The sequence below is a fragment of the Oncorhynchus masou genome, chromosome 12 (genome assembly GCF_036934945.1).
Source record: "Oncorhynchus masou masou isolate Uvic2021 chromosome 12, UVic_Omas_1.1, whole genome shotgun sequence".
NCBI classification, from domain to species: domain Eukaryota; kingdom Metazoa; phylum Chordata; class Actinopteri; order Salmoniformes; family Salmonidae; genus Oncorhynchus; species Oncorhynchus masou.
In genome coordinates, this window is record NC_088223.1 from 60320378 (window position 1) to 60337233 (window position 16856).

General features: G+C 39.0%; 1 protein-coding gene across 1 annotated transcript in view; it reads left to right on the plus strand.

Annotated features, from left to right (window-relative positions):
• The first annotated feature begins 3928 nt into the window (after positions 1 to 3928).
• LOC135550534 (teneurin-1-like) overlaps positions 3929 to 16856 on the plus strand; it is a 187786-nt gene continuing 174858 nt past the window's right edge. The window contains exon 1 of the mRNA XM_064981453.1: positions 3929 to 4284. The gene's annotated coding sequence lies outside the window, so the exon portion shown is untranslated. The remainder of the gene's footprint in view (positions 4285 to 16856) is intronic.

The following is a 16856-nucleotide window of genomic DNA, read 5'->3' on the forward strand; positions in this document are numbered from 1 at the left end:
TTTCACTTTCCAACAGGACAACCACCCTAAGCACACAGCCAAGACAACACAGGAGTGGCTTCGGTACAGGTCTCTGAATGTCCTTGAGTGGCCCAGCCAGAGGCCGGACCTGAACCCGATCGAACATCTCTGGAAAGACCTGAAAATAGCCGTGTAACAACGCTCCCGATCCAACCTGACGGAGCTTGAGAGAATCTGCAGAGAAGAATGGGAGAAACTCCCCAAATATAAGTATGCCAAGTTAGTTGTGTCATACCCAAGAAGAATCAAGGCTGTAATCACTGCCAAAGGTGCTTCAACAAAGTACTGAGTTAAGGGTCTGAATACGTATGTAAATGTGATATTTCAGTTTATTTTTAATACATTTGCTAAAATTTCTTCAAATGTGATTTTGCTTAGTCATTATGGGGTATTGTGTGTAGATTTATGAGGTACAAAAACAATACAATCCATTTTAGAGTAAGGCTTTAACGTAACCAAGTCAAGGTGTCTGAATACTTTCCGAATACACTGTATATGGAAATACACATACAAATATTAGGATCATAAGCAGTGTCTTCAGAGTAGAAATACTGATCGAGGACTAGCGCCCCCTTGTCAATGTAATCATTCATTGTGATATAAAAGTCAAAACGGATCCTAAATCAGTACTCCTTCTCTGAGATGCTTTGTGAATAGGGTCCTGGTCTGTCTGGATGCTGCTTTTCTAGTGAGCGAACACCCTTTTTGCCCGAAATTAAATATCACCAAAAACATTAATAAGAATTAGCCTTGTCAGTCAGTAACTTTGTTAACTAATGAAACACTAATTTAAACTTACACAAGCCTATTGGGCCTAATTATACCAAAACAACACAGCCATTTGTTGTGAAATCAAGAGGGTATTTTTCTTGACAACTTTTTCAGTCACCAGTGCAGCAATAAAAAGAAGGGGAACAAAAAAAGTGTTCACAATAGTCAGTATTATAGCTAGCAAATATATAGTTCTTAATTTCTACAAATCTAGCTATAGGCCACTTAGCTAGCTAAGGTGGTGAACTCAGACTGGTGGTGGGAGTTCGGTAACGTTAACTTTCCTCCAGCAGTTTCAGTCTAGCTAGCTAGCTAATGGCATTTTTATCAACTGTATCAATTAGATGGATAGCTTAGCAAATATAGCTATTCATTTTCCCCTCTCATGTAAATTTGCCTGATACAGCCTGCCAGTTGCTATTAAGTAGCATGAATAAATCATAAACCAGCTAGCAATGCCAAGCTCATGCCTTTTACCCAGGATTGAATGTAGATTTAATTTCTTACTGGTATGGGAAACCCAAGTGCTCTCATGCATTTTTTTTAATACTACAAAAATTACAGGGTAGCCTACTTTGCTGATCCATATAACCGGCCTGCAAATAGGGGAGACACAAATACAATACGACGTCCATCTGACCTGAAGGAGAAAATGACTGTCCAAGAACAAACAAAAGTGTCACTGACCCAATGATTAAGACAATGAATATGCACACTCACCGGGGATATGGCCAATGTTCTTCACTGGTGCCAATAAGTTAGGCTACTGTTCACTCAATTAAGTTAAGAATTTTGATAACTAACGACAGATTGGAGTCTTTTCATTTTCATCTCTTTACAGCAATAGCCATTTGCTTTCCAAACAGTTTTCCGCGATTCGCGACTGTAGGCTATGCAATTTAAAACAATCCACAGCTTTAAAAAAAAGAAGCTAATTATCCTCTGTGGGTAAATCATGCTTTTTGGTGTAGTAGCCTATTTTGAAGGATTTTATTTATTTGTGTATAGACAGGAGTAAGCTAATTAAGCTATATAATTTTGGCAATTTAATTACATTTACTTTAGGGAAAGCTTAGCTTCCCTAGACTAATGGACACACCGCCTATGCCTTTTAATGTGGCATAAACACAACCAGTAATGATGTTTTCATCTGATTATCAAACAATCACTTAACAAAGTTGCTCATGTAGGCTACCAGCGCATATTCGTCCACTCACAAAATAATTTCAGCATCCAAACCCCAACAGTGCACTGTGAACCCGCAATTTGATGAGTGGAAAGAGACATCTGTTACTAAACACCTACGTGTATTGTAATGACATTCAGTAATTGTCATTAGGCCTACAAATGTAGCCTGAATTGATGCATCCACTGTGGTCAACGCGCCCAGCGGTGGAAAAAGTACCCAATTGTCATACTTGAGTAGAAGTATAGATACCTTAAAAGAAAATGACTCAATTAAAAGTCACCCAGTAAAATATTACTTGAGTAAAAGTCTAAAAGTATTTTGTTTTTAAATATACTTAAGTATCAGACGTAAATGTAATTATAAAAATATACGTAAGTGTCAAAAGAAAAAGTATAAATAATTTCAAATCCTCTTGATAATTGCGTGAATTTCTGTCCTGCTAAGCATTCAAAATGTAATGAGTACTTTTGGGTGTCAGGGAAAATGTAAGGAGTAAAATGTACATGATTTTCTTTAGGAATGTAGTGGAGTAAAACTAAAAGTTGTAAAAATATAAATAGTAAAGTACAGATATCCACAAAAAACTACTGAAGTAGTACTTTAGTAGTATTTTTACTTATTAAGTACAATACACCACCGCTCGCGGCTCGGTCTTGCCACTCATCTCCGGCTTGACAAAATGTAAGGGTTCTGCTCAAACCACAATGCAATTTGAAACATATACCACCTGGTTTCTAGTCAATTCACACATTTTTCATGCGGCTGACATGCAGTAATGTTAAATAATGGTGTAAAAAAAAAAAAAAAAGATTAATATTTTTTTGGCGCATGTTGTTTTAATTGTGATAGGTTTACGTTTTACAGGTACGGCGTACCCCCGCTATTTATTTTGCCGGGATGCAGTACCTGGTCGTACCACCTTACTTTCGCCACTGCTTTTACCAACAAAAATCATCTACACTTATAAAAGAGACAATTACCTTCAAGCAGATCATTTGTATTTTATTCAAGGACTTCAGGCCGAGGAGTAATAGCTACTTGTTTGTAGAACCGGCATCTTCACTTGAACAAATGTCACAGGCAAAATTACAGGCTGCGTCCAGCACTCGAGGGGGCGTTGCAATGTTTGCAATGTTCAACAATATATCTTCAAGCTGAAACACAAATTTTGTTCCAATTTTAAGCACCTTGTCCCCCAACTAAATGAACTGCCAATAAGCCAACATTCCATTCAAACAATACAGTCAATCCACAGTCATACTTTTTATTTTATTTTTTTATTTCACCTTTATTTAACCAGGTAGACTAGTTGAGAACAAGTTCTCATTTGCAACTGCAACCTGGCCAAGATAAAGCATAGCAGTGTGAACAGACAACACAGAGTTACACATGGAGTAAACAATTAACAAGTCAATAACACAGTAGAAAAAAAAGGGGAGTCTATAAACAATGTGTGCAAAAGGCGAGTCTATAAACAATGTGTGCAAAAGGCATGAGGAGGTAGGCGAATAATTACAATATTGCAGATTAACACTGGAGTGATAAATGATCAGTTGATCATGTACAGGTAGAGATATTGGTGTGCAAAAGAGCAGAAAAGTAAATAAATAAAAACTGTGGGGATGAGGTAGGTGAAAATGGGTGGGCTATTTACCAATAGATTATGTAGATTATGTACAACAATACAGTATACTTACTGAAATCAGTAGACAAGAGGACTAAAACAAGTTGTAAATTGAACAAGTACTGAAATTAGCTTTAAAACAGCAACATATTCTCTCAGCCTCATGGCAAAATGTGTAGGATGCGTAGCATTGTTAAACCCCAGAAAAGAGGGCTCTTGCTCAGACCTTGCGGACGCCTCGCGGAATTGCGGTACGCCACTGACCTTACCTCGTCAGGCTGGCTGTGTTGGATGGTGAAATTATTGCTCACCGGTGCCACACCCCCTTCTTCTCTGTCGTGTATGGTATATTCCTGTGATGCTGAGTTGGTGATTGTGTCCACCAGGGAAGATTTTTTTTTAAAGATGAACAGTTGAATCATAACCATTAGAAAAAAGCAAATCACACGCGTTCCGCTCTACATATCAAACGCTGTCTTGCCATTCTCTTCGACACATTCACCGGAACATCATAGCCTATTCAACTGAAGCCAGCGTAGCTCAACCGTCATCATTGCGTTATTTGCCAAGGATACACGAGGATACAACATATAATAATGTGAACAGTCTTCTTCTTATTTCTCATGAAGTGAAACTATGGCATGGGAATAAGCATCCGGTATGGTCACATCACGAAAAGGTGAGCCATTTGTCTACTAGCTACTGCTTTCAGGCTGTGTTTATCGCAGAATTGTTGCGTGGCGCGCTATATCCTACTGTATCGCTCCTGAATCGTGGTATCCTCAGGTGCAAAAACATTCGAGAAAGGGATTGTAGGCTATAGTGAGTGCAGTGATAGTCCCGTATCAATACACAAGGTGCCGGCTAGGCTATGGGATATTCCCATTCGGCGGGCCCGTGGTGCTAATGGACATTATCTTTATGTTCCTAGCTGGTGATACCAACTCTGAGGAAAGGACATTATGTGGTAGCCTACATAAACATTACTATTTTGCTAAGGCTACAGACTGCACCTGTCCCGTAAACTTTACAAACAGCAAGATAATTGGAGTTGCCATGTTGGTCAGCAATGAACCAGTGCATTACAATATATTTATTAGGCTTACACTGTGTACATTAAGGTTAGGCTATAACGTAGCTTAACTTGTGTATCGTATTGTTAGTAGTATGTAGCCTAGTATTATACATTCAGTAATCTCGGCAGTTCTGCGAATATAGCCTGATCAGTCGATCAGCTTTCTCGACTAAAGATGTAGACAAATAGCCCATGTAAAATGTTATACTAATGCACATGGCTTGATGACATGACCAGAAACAAAATATATTTTACAACTTCCAAAGATGAAACAAATATAAAATAATTTTTATCATAATATCTCAATTGTATCTATGACAGGTTGTAAAATTGCAGCTATCTGTTGACAACCTTGTGCAATGTGCAAGACAGACCCGTCTGATTCTTACTCAGGGGTGTCCAGTAATAGCTTTAATAACATGTTTAATTGAAAACAACTATTACACATTATTACATATATGTTACCTGCAATTACGATTTTGTTTTTTATATGATAACGCCACTGAGTATGATGGCATTTATTGGCATTAATTTGCTCTCAGGAGCCACCTGAAACAGACAGGCTCTGGGCTATTATAGTCAGAGGCAATGCTGAGCTTCCATTACTGCATTTTTGGAAAATGTTAATTATATTAATCTGCATTGAGTAGGAGAGATGAAACTACTGCAGACTGCAGATGTGCTATGGGAAAGCCATATTCATGTACCGTTATGTAAGCCTACCTCATGTAGTGTAATGGATGATAATTCTTGATATTCTTATCAAATGCTATGAATCTCTTGAATTGATCAATCCGAATATCATCCAAATAAAACACATCTCTAAAATCTAAATACCAGTAGGCCTATCGGAATGATAAACAGTGTGACAACAGTTCATTTTCTCGATAAAAATACAGTCATTTTTTGTTTTTGTTGAGTTATTGAGTTTAAAATCTATACAAGCAAGTCTCAGTGTGTTTTGAGAAGTCATGTACTGTACACTGAATTCAGAGTGGTTTACATTGTACATCAAGCTGGGTTTAGCTGTAGAAAAAAATATTGGGAAAAAAATAGATACTGTTACATATCGCAATATTATTTTGGATGATATTATATCAATACTTAGACTTTTTGTTGTTGTTGCTAGGTAGCGTTAGCTAACGCTAGTCGGCTGTACCAGTGCCAAAACTACAGTATTTTTCATCCTATAGCTTGTTATCCATATTCTTTTGAAATAGTGAGCCAATATGTATTCAGCACTTTTATTTCCAAGACTGATCAAAACACATTTTCTCGTGCTATCTCCTGTCTCTCTGCAGCAGACATAAAGTGAGCAATATGTTTGGAACATCAAATCACAAAATCGCAGCAACAAATCGCAATACATATAGAATCATGAGAATTGGGACAATTGAAATACACATCGTACCGGCACCTGCTTCATTCCGCCAATTAGGTTCCTTTTAAGTAGTGTAACCTGGTGCAAAAAAACATTCTGTCATAAAGTGCACATATTCAACTTCATCGAAAACATGTTTTCCCATCTCAAGAGGTTAAATAAAAAAAAACACTATAGTACGTGCCTATTAAGTGTCAAATAAAGTAACAGGGTTGATGACTTCATCTCAAATCAGCCATAAATCCCCTTTTGACAGGGGGAATGGAAGCTTGTTGTGTGAAACAGGGAGTGGCTATTGATTGCAGGCTTGCCATTTTTTTAATTGTTAAAACATTTCTAGCCTGTCTATATATGTGCCATCAAACCCCTGCAGCATGTCCAGAATGCTGCAGTCTACCTGGTGTTTAACCGTCCCAAGTTCTCCCATGTCACCCCGCTCCTCGGCACACTCCACTGGCTTCCAGTCAAAGCTCGCATCCACTACAAGACCATGGTACTTGCCTACGGAAAAGCAAGAGGATCTGCCCCTCCCAACCTTCAGGCTATGCTCAAACCCTACACCCTAACCCGAGCACTCCGTTCTGGTCTTTTGGCCCTCCCACCACTACGGGAGGGCAGCTCCTGCTCAGTCCAGTCCAAACTCTTCTCTGTCCAGGCACCCTAATGGTGAAACCAGCTTCCCACTGGGGCTACCCCCTGCCAATCTTACAAAAACATCTGAAACCCTACCTCTTCAAAGAGTATCTTAAATAATCCCCTTTACTAGCTCTGACTTTGCTGACAGTTACTTTATTGAAGAGAAATTTACTTTCTATGCCTGTGATATGTGGTTGTCCCACCTAGCTATCTGAAGATGAATGCACTCCCTTTAAGTCACTCTGAATAAGAGTGTATACTAAATGACAAACATTTTAATGTAACGGCGTTGACCTTTTATGCTCAACCCGCTTAGTTTCACACCACAAAACTAGAGGTCGAGCGATTATGATTTTTCAACGCCGATACCGTTTATTGGTGGACCAAAAAAAGCAGATACCGATTAATCGGACAATTAATTTTATTTTATTTGTATTAATGACAATTACAACAATACTGAATGAACACTTATTTCAACTTAATATAATACATAAATAAAATCAATTTAGCCTCAAATAAATAATGTAACATGTTCAATTTGGTTTAAATAATGCAAAAACAAAGTGTTGGAGAAGAAAGTAAAAGTGCAATATGTGCCATGTAAAAAGCTAACGTTTAAGTTCCTTGCTCAGAACATGAGAACATATGAAAGCTGGTGGTTCCTTTTAACATGAGTCTTCAATATTCCCAGGTAAGACGTTTTAGGTTGTAGTTATTATAGGAATTATAGGACTATTTCTCTCTATACCATTTGTATTTCATATACATTTGACTATTGGATGTTCTTATAGGCACTTTAGTTTTGCCAGTGTAACAGTATAGCTTCCGTCCCTCTCCTCGCCCCTACCTGGGCTCGAACCAGGAACACATCGACAACAGCCACCCTCGAACCATCGTTACCCATCGCTCCACAAAAGTCGTGGCCATTGCAGAGCAAGGGGAACAACTACTCCAAGTCTCAGAGCGAGAGACGTCACCAATTGAAACGCTATTATCGCGCACCCCGCTAACTAGCTAGCCATTTCACATCGGTTACACTAGCCTAATCTCTGGAGTTGATAGGCTTGAAGTAATAATCAGCTCAATGCTTGAAGCATTGCGAAGAGCTGCTGGCAAAATGCACAAAAGTGCTGTTTGAATGAATGCGTACGAGCCTGCTGCTGCCTACCATCGCTCAGTCAGACTGCTCTATCAAATATCAAATCATAGAATCAATTATAACATAATAACACACAGAAATATGAGCCTTTGGTCATCAATATGGTCGAATCCTGAAACTATCATTTCGAAAACAATATGTTTATTCTTTCAGTGAAATACAGAACCGTTCCGTATTTTATCTAACGGATGGCATCCTTAACTCTAAATATTGCTGTTACATTGTACAACCTTCAATGTTATGTCATAATTACATAAAAATTCTGGCAAATTAGTTCGCAACGAGCCAGGCGGCCCAAACTGTTGCATATACCCTGACTCTGCGTGCAATGAACGCAAGAGAAGTGACACAATTTCACCTGGTTAATATTGCCTGCTAACCTGGATTTCATTGAGCTAAATTTGCAGGTTTAAAAATATATACTTCTGTGTATTGATTTTAAGAAAGGCATTGATGTTTATGGCTAGGTACAGTTGTGCAACGATTGTGCTTTTTTCGCAAATGCGCTTTTGTTAAATCATCCCCCGTTTGGGGAAGTTGGCTGTCTTTGTTAGGAAGAAATATATCACTAGCCACTTTAAACAATGCTACCTAATATAATGTTTCATCTCATACCCTACATTATTCATCTCATATGTATACGTATATACTGTACTCTATATCATCTACTGCATCCTTATGTAATACATGTATCACTAGCCACTTTAACTATGCCACTTTGTTTACATACTCATCTCATATGTATATACTGTACTCGATACCATCTACTGTATCTTGCCTATGCTGCTCTGTACCATCACTCATTCATATATCTTTATGTACATATTCTTTATCCCCTTATACTGTGTATAAGAAATTAGTTTTGGAATTGTTAGTTAGATTACTTGTTGGTTATTACTGCATTGTCGGAACTAGAAGCACAAGCATTTCGCTACACTCGCATTAACATCTGCTAACCATGTGTATGTGACAAATAAAATTTGATTTGATTTAGTCTTCACACAGTTCACAACAAGCCAGGCGGCCCAAACTGCTGCATATACCTTGACTCTGTTGCAAGAGAAGTGACACAATTTCCCTAGTTAAAATAAATTCATGTTAGCAGGCAATATTAACTAAATATGCAGGTTTAAAAATATATACTTGTGTATTGATTTTAAGAAAGGCATTGATGTTTATGGTTAGGTACACATTGGAGCAACGACAGTCCTTTTTTGCGAATGCGCACCACATCGATTATATGCAACGCAGGACACGCTAGATAAACTAGTAATATCATCAACCATGTGTAGTAAACTGGTGATTATGATTGATTGATTGCTTGATTGATTGTTTTTTATAAGATCATTTTAATGCTAGCTAGCAACTTACCGTAGCTTCTTCCTGCATTCGCGTAACAGGCAGGCTCCTCGTGGGGTGCAATGTAAGGCAGGTGGTTAGAGCATTGGACTAGTTAATCGTAAGGTTGCAAGATTGAATCCCCGAGCTGACAAGGTAAAAATCTGTTGGTCTGCCCCTGAACAAGGCAGTTAACCCACTGTTCCTAGGCAGTCATTGAAAATAAGAATGTGTTCTTAACTGACTTGCCTAGTTAAATAAAGGTGTCATTTTTTTTTAATCGGCCAAATTGGTGTCCAAAAAGCCTTCAGTTATTATACTGAACAAAAATATAAATGCAACATAAAACAATTTTAAAGATTTTACTGAGTTACAGTTCATATAAGGAACTCGGTCAATTGAAATAAATTCATTTTGCCCTAATCTATGGATTTCACATGACTGGGAATACAGATATGCATCTGTTGGTCAAAGATACCTTAAAATAAAAGGTATGGGTGTAGATCAGAATACCAGTCAGTGTCTGGTGTGACCACCATTTGCTTCATGCAGCGTGACACATCTCCTTCACATAGAGTTGATCAGGCTGTTGATTGTGGCATAGAGTTGATCAGGCTGTTGTTTGTGGCCTGTCGAATGTTGTCCCACTCCTCTTCAATTGCTGTGCAAAGTTGCTGGATATTGTCAGGAACTAGAACATGCTGTTGTACACATTGATCCAGAGCATCCCATACATCATTTTCAGCTTCCAGGAATTGTGTACAGATTGCTGTGACATAGGGCCGTGCATTATAATGCTTAAACTTGAGGTGATAGCGGCGGATGAATGGCACGACAATGGGCCTCAGGATCTTGTCAGGATATCTCTGTGCATTCAAATTGCCATGGATAAAATGCATTTGTGTTCGTTGTCCGTAGCGTATGCCTACCTATAACATAACCCTATCGCCACCATGGGGCACTCTGTTCACAACGTTGACATCAACAAACCGCTCGCCCACATGACGCCATACACGTGGTCTGCGGTTGTTAGGACAAATTCTCTAAAACGACATTGGAGTCGGCTTATAGTAGAGAAATTAACATTCAGTTCTCTAGCAACAGCTCTGGAGGACATTCCTGCAGTCAGCTTGTCAATAGCACAATCCTTCAAGACTGTTTGAAAAACATTCCAGGTGAAGCTGGTTGAGAAAATGTCAGAGTGTACAAAAGCTCTCATCAAGGCAAAGAAAGGGTGGCTACTTTGAAGAATCTCAAATATAAAACATATTTTGATTTCTTTAACACTTTTTTGGTTACTACATGATTCCATATGCGTTATTTCATATTTTTGATGTCTTCACTATTATTCTGCAATGTAGAACATAGTCAAAATAAATAAAAACCCTTGAATGAGTAGGTGTGTCCAAACTTTAGACTGGTACTGTATATTCACATGGGGTCCTGTGTATCTCAGTTGGTAGAGCATGGAGCTTGCAACGCCAGGGTTGTGGGTTAGATTCCCATGCAGAACCAGTACGAAAAAGTATGAAACATGTATGGAGTTACTACTGTAAGTGTCTCTGGATAAGACAGTCTGCTAAATTAATAAAATGTAAAACATATTTAACTAATGGGAGATGCCGTTGGGTTATTCTTTCTTTTCATGTCCAAGGAAATATGGAAACATATTGGTGGGACATTTGATGTCTGAAGGTGGTGAAAACAAGAGTATTAGTATGCATATTTGCAATTCCTAAATGAAAGTAATTTGATGTTGACCTCCTCAATGACAACCCTAGGCATATCTTCTCAATGTATGAGACACAAGACTACTGTATGTGCCATTGTCGAGTATGCCCTGCTTTTTTTTAGCAGAAAAGTACAAGGTGACACTTTATTTAAAGGTCTGGTTATGAATTCCTAATACATTATCACATAGTTTCAGAACCATTACATTAAGTAAATACATATGGCCTGTTGTTCACTTGCCCTGGTAATATATGGTTTAGTGTCAGTATTGGTGGTGGTTGTGGTGAAGGTGGTACTGCTGGTAGCGCTGGTATTTGTAGTTATATCACTACTTACTAGTTGCATTAAAAATTAACTCTGCCTCTCTCCCATTGGCATTGAAACAACCAATTGTTTTCATGTCTGCCTAACCTTATTCTGAGTTATTTATGTTCACTTTGTATTCAACTGGTAATAAAAAAAAACAGAATTTGAATTGAAGTTTTTGAGTAATATTTCCCATAGCTTATAATATGTATAATACCCCGTATCATGTGGTTGTATAAGCAGGATTTTATTTTCCCAAACAGCCTTTTCTGCCCAACGTCAACTGCCTATTTTCTATTCAATTATTTGTCTCCACCTCTTCCACCCATGCTCGTCTGTTGATCGCTGTACATTTTTCTTCTCAAATTATGCCATTGGCATACCCTGTAGTCAAAAGGATTGTAGTCTTTACAGCAAAGGTAATAATTTCACCGACCCCCCCCCCCCCCCCCCACCATCCTCTCCATAGCCTCCCACTTCAACGGTGGCTTTCTCTACCTACACTACCTTTCCATACAGTAACCATCCTATACAACTACTGTATTATGCCTCTCATCTTTCCTAATTGTATGGTCTGATGGATGAAAATATATTTGTTTAAATCTGTATTGTACATGGTGTTATGTCCCCATATTAACCTATATAATTTGGGTCATGTTAGTCTGGCTTCATGCAGCTCTACATTTAGTTTTTATCAGGAAGGTACTGATATAGTAGTTGAGACTAAACAATTACTGTTTTTTGAGTCTCTAAATGTTATTGATATAAATTATCCAGTTTAACAACAAATTACACTGAACAGAAATATAAAAGTAATGTAAAGTATTGGTCTTGTGTTTCATTAGCTGAAATAAAATATACCAGAAAATTTCCATGCAAACAAAAAGCTTATTTCTCTCCAATTTTGTGCACAAATTTGTTTACGTCTCTGTTAGGAAGCATTTCTTCTTTTCCAAGATAATCCATCAACCTGACAGGTGTGGCATATCAAAATGCTGATTAAACGCATGATCATTACACAGGTGCACCTTGTGCTGTGGACAATAAAAGGCCACTCTAAAATGTGCAGTTTTGTCACAGATGTGTTGACTGCAGGCATGCTACCAGAGATGATGCTAGAGAATTGAATGTTAATTTCTCTACCATAAACCGCTTCCAAAGTAATTTAAGAGAATTTGGCAGTATGTCCTACCGGCCTCACAACCGCAGACCACGTGGTACACACCAGCCCAGGACCTGCACATCCGTCAAGTCTCTCTTGACTGGAGATGATATAGTCATAAAGTGAATATTAGTATTGCACCATAACTTGTATCATGCCGTACAGTAGAGTGACACACTACATCTCTTATGGGTGGCAGGTAGCCTAGGTAGCCTCGTTGGGCCAGTAACTGAAAGGTCACTGGTTCGAATCCCTGAGTCAACTAGGTGAAAAACATATGTCCTTGAGCAAGGCACTTAACCCTAATTGCTCCGGTAAGTCGCTCTGGATAAGAGTGTCAGTTAAATTACTATATGAAAATTATATACAGTACTTGGCTTAGGCAGGAGCTCCTTTCTTAATTCAAGGAACCATTGAACCAATGATTTACTGTACTTTGAAAAAGCACCTGTGTTGAATACAGCAACATGTGTAGGCTAGAGGTTAAAAGAGATTTTGAAGAGCTCTTGATACCAGAGATATCTTTGAGTTCTGTGTATGGAAACCCAATGTCGTATTTGTTTGCATTTGTATAACCTATCCAAAAAGTGTTTGCTCAAATATATTAATTGGACTCTAGGGAGAAACTTGATCAGCTCCTGTTGTTCTCTTTAAATGCTAATGAGGAGGAATTAAACTTTTCCTTTAAATAATTTTGCTTACCTTTCCCATTCGATCTACCTTATGTATAAACTGAGACTAATGACTCTAGGTTTGAATACAGTGGAGCTGGTATCAGACAAAACAAAATAGTGTTTGTTTTGAACAACTGAAGATTTTCAAAGTTTACCTCACCACTAGAGACCAATGAACAAAGGGAGTGCATCTGGTCCACTGGAGTCTTACAACAGCAGAGCTACAGTAACAACATCTACAAATATTGACTCACAAAAGAACTCAGTGATATCTATTAAGATCTCTGGTTCTTATCATAGAGGGATCAGAACAAAGGACCAGACAAGATGCTTTCCGATGATTAGATGATTCAGAAGAACATGCAAGGACAAGGAAGCTCTGCTGTGGAGATTATTCAAGTAAACTACAGTAACACACTAAAGTGAAATAAACAAATGATGATGACGAAGACAAAATTACAGTCTTATGTTTTTTCAAACGAGTTTTGAGTGGTATGTGATTTAGTGTGTTCAGTACATGGCAACATATATTCCATGTCTAGCACGGATGATTGGTTTGAGGGACGGGCTTTGGAAGGGCCGCCCTAGCAGAGTGGATGGAAGACTGGGAGCAGCCAGCTGCGATGCATGGGGGAACGCACAGTGGAGGGGCTTGACATACGTGCCGGTAAGGATAGTGAATGCGTTGCATCTAAGGGCTTGTCCATGAGGGAAGGATGGAGCCAAAGTTCAATGTCAAATGGTAGACTGTTGAGAGATGACTAAAGTGTGAGTGTCATACAGACATTTGACATTGGAAGATTCTGAGTGACACCTTCTTACACTCTAAATGGCCGATTTCCACCTGCAGCACAATGCAATGAGGACCCTGAAAGTGGAAGCTGTGGGTCATGCAATAAATTCTTAGCTGGTGCCTGGCAAACGTGCACGTGTCAGAGTAATGCCTCTGTCCATTCCTCCATTTGATACATGGCTTGGGAATAAAGTGGATGTATGCCTTTTATAGGAGTGATCTATTCATCCTTACAATAAGATGCCATTCTCATAAGAGATCCCTCTACTTTACTGATAACCCTGGTGCCCCAAACTAGGCTTGTAATGTGAGCGAGCATCAAGAAAAACATTAGTGCTCCTGTTGTAATCCATCTTGAGATCCATGTTGCGTGTGTTGGCCAATTACTCAAAAAGCTTTTATGTGAAAATGCACATGCACACAACTCATTTCACTGGTACCATGCAACCATGTGTTCTTTCTTCTTTTCATCTATGGCATACCATTTGATTATTTGACATACAGTATTTCCATACAGGTTTTACTCTCTCAATGATTTGTATTTAAACATTGAAACAGTGTTGTCAAGAGTGATCATGTCCTCTGATATAAACAGCAGTACCACCCACAGACTCCAGCAAGAACTCTCCAGGTGTTTTCAAATCATAGTTCCAGTGCTTTCAGTTCAAGTCCATTATGTTTCAATGTCTACTGGCAGTTTAGAGCATAAGAACAGAGATTGCTTGTGTAATTTGCTCTGAACTTCAGGACCAGAAATGGTGGGGAGTACCCTTAAAACCAAGTTGTACCATTCGTCAAACTGCAAATTAAACCAGCCAATAAAAGGCTTGTACTAGTTCCCATAAACCACCAAGCATTTCTGCATAGGGTGATACATGCCAGGTTCATAGCCTAGCACACTGAATTTCATGTTGAGCTAGAACTGCCCACATTCTGGGTGGGTTGCCATGGGGCTTGCTGATAAAAAGGTTACTGTCAGGTTGCTTAACGAATCACACCATTAGATGTTTGTATAAGGGAGGAGCTGAGTTAGAGGCTGCCTACAAGGAGCAGAAGAAATCAATTGCTACTACTCAGATTACAGGAAATATTAGGGTGTCATCTCATTCATAACAGATAATCGTAACAGACATTGTTCCGTAAATAGGTACGGTAGACAGCTGGTGGACAAGAATATTGTATCGCCCATGGTTATCCTCTGTAATATTGAATTATCATTGAATTATGCATACATACCGCTTTCATTTGTGTTTTTTGTAGTTATTGTCTAATACACTGTATGTTATATATTTGAATTCCTACCAATACATCTTTGTAGAGTATTTGGATTCCCTAAAATTATAAACCTGTCTTCTATGAACAGCAGGCTGGTGCATTGGGCCTCTTTTGAGCCCCAGAAACAAACAGGTATCTTTAAAGGAGATAAATCAATGCCATCAGCACTTAATTTGATAGCCTCATGTAGCTAACAGTCCATTAGGCGCTGTGACAACTCAGAGCACCCTGTGAATGTTTACGATCCGTAGGTGTCAAAGCACAACGGGAAAGTCACAGTGAAACATGCTGCCTGTCAGGTCGTAACCTCAAATATTCTGCAAAGCTGCAAAAGTTGAACCTGTGTCAATGGATTACTTTCTCATGAGATGCTGCTTGTGCTAGATTCTGAAAATGGTTATTGCATTAGGAAGAGTCACCTTTCATTTGCACATAACAGTGTAGGAAAGAGAAGATTTCAGTGCCTCCCCTTACCTCCTCCATTCCTGGGCCTGCTTCATTAGCACTGGCGTTTGGGTGGGTAGAGAGAGTGATATCTTCACAGTCCACAGGCCTGCCTGCCCTGTGACAAGGTGAAAGATGATGATAGAGTACGAGACCCCAGAGTTGTAGAAGAGCAAAGGACGAGGCTACAGTCAAGTGCAGTGTGTCCCGGCATCCAAAACAGTGCTGTGGGTGTACGTGTGTCTCTTGTTGTAGACGTCCATTAGATGTTGGCTGTGAATGATTACTTGGAGAACAGTGCTACATTTGATGAGAGAGTAACAGTAACTACACATTTTTTATAGTAAAAACAAGAATTGACAGTTGACCAATCAGCAACAGAGCATGTAAAAAGTTATTTACTGATGTGTGGGTCCAGTTCATCGCTCTAAAGGCCGTACTATACAATTCCATTTCACCAATTCACCTACTGTATGCAACAGCAGTCAAAGAGGAGAGAAGAACCATATAGTTGTATGCTGTGAATGTACCACAGTGTGATGTGAAGAGTCTAGCAAGCAAGAGACATCGAGAGTGAACGAGAGGTCTACTCTACGTGTTATTAAGCTGTAATCCGTTATTATAGTACATCCAGTCCCCCACTCTGCTCTGCTCTGCAAGCTGTGACAACTCCGTGTGAAGGGACAGGTGTCACTCAGGGTCAAAACAATCCTAGCACTCTCACTTAATTGGACTCCTGTCTTCCCTGGTGGAATGGACAGAGCAGAGCTGGTGTACTGGGTATAACCTAGTATTGGATCATCTCTATACTATAGTTCACGCTTACTGGGTTTCCATACAACAAAATGGATGAACAAAAAAAATGGATAGTCCCGTACACCTTCAAACATTCAACCTCTAGCTGCGTACCCCCTCTAGCACCAGGGTCAGCGCACTCTCAAATGTTGTTTTCTGCCACACACACACTATACGATACATTTATTAAACATAAGAATGAGTGCGTTTTTGTCACAACCCGGCTCGTGGGAAGTGACAAAGAGCTCTTATAGTACCAGGGCACAAATAATAATATAATAATAATCAATAATTTTGCTCTTTCTTTAGCCATCTTACAAATAAAACCTTATTTGTTCATAAAAAATTGTGAATAACTCACCAATTTCGATGAGGCTCTCTTGTTCAGATATTGGTAAGTGGATTGGAGGCAGGGCATGAAAGGGATAACAAACAAGAACGCCGCAGCCCGTCTGGTGTTCAACCTTCCCAAGTTTTCTCAC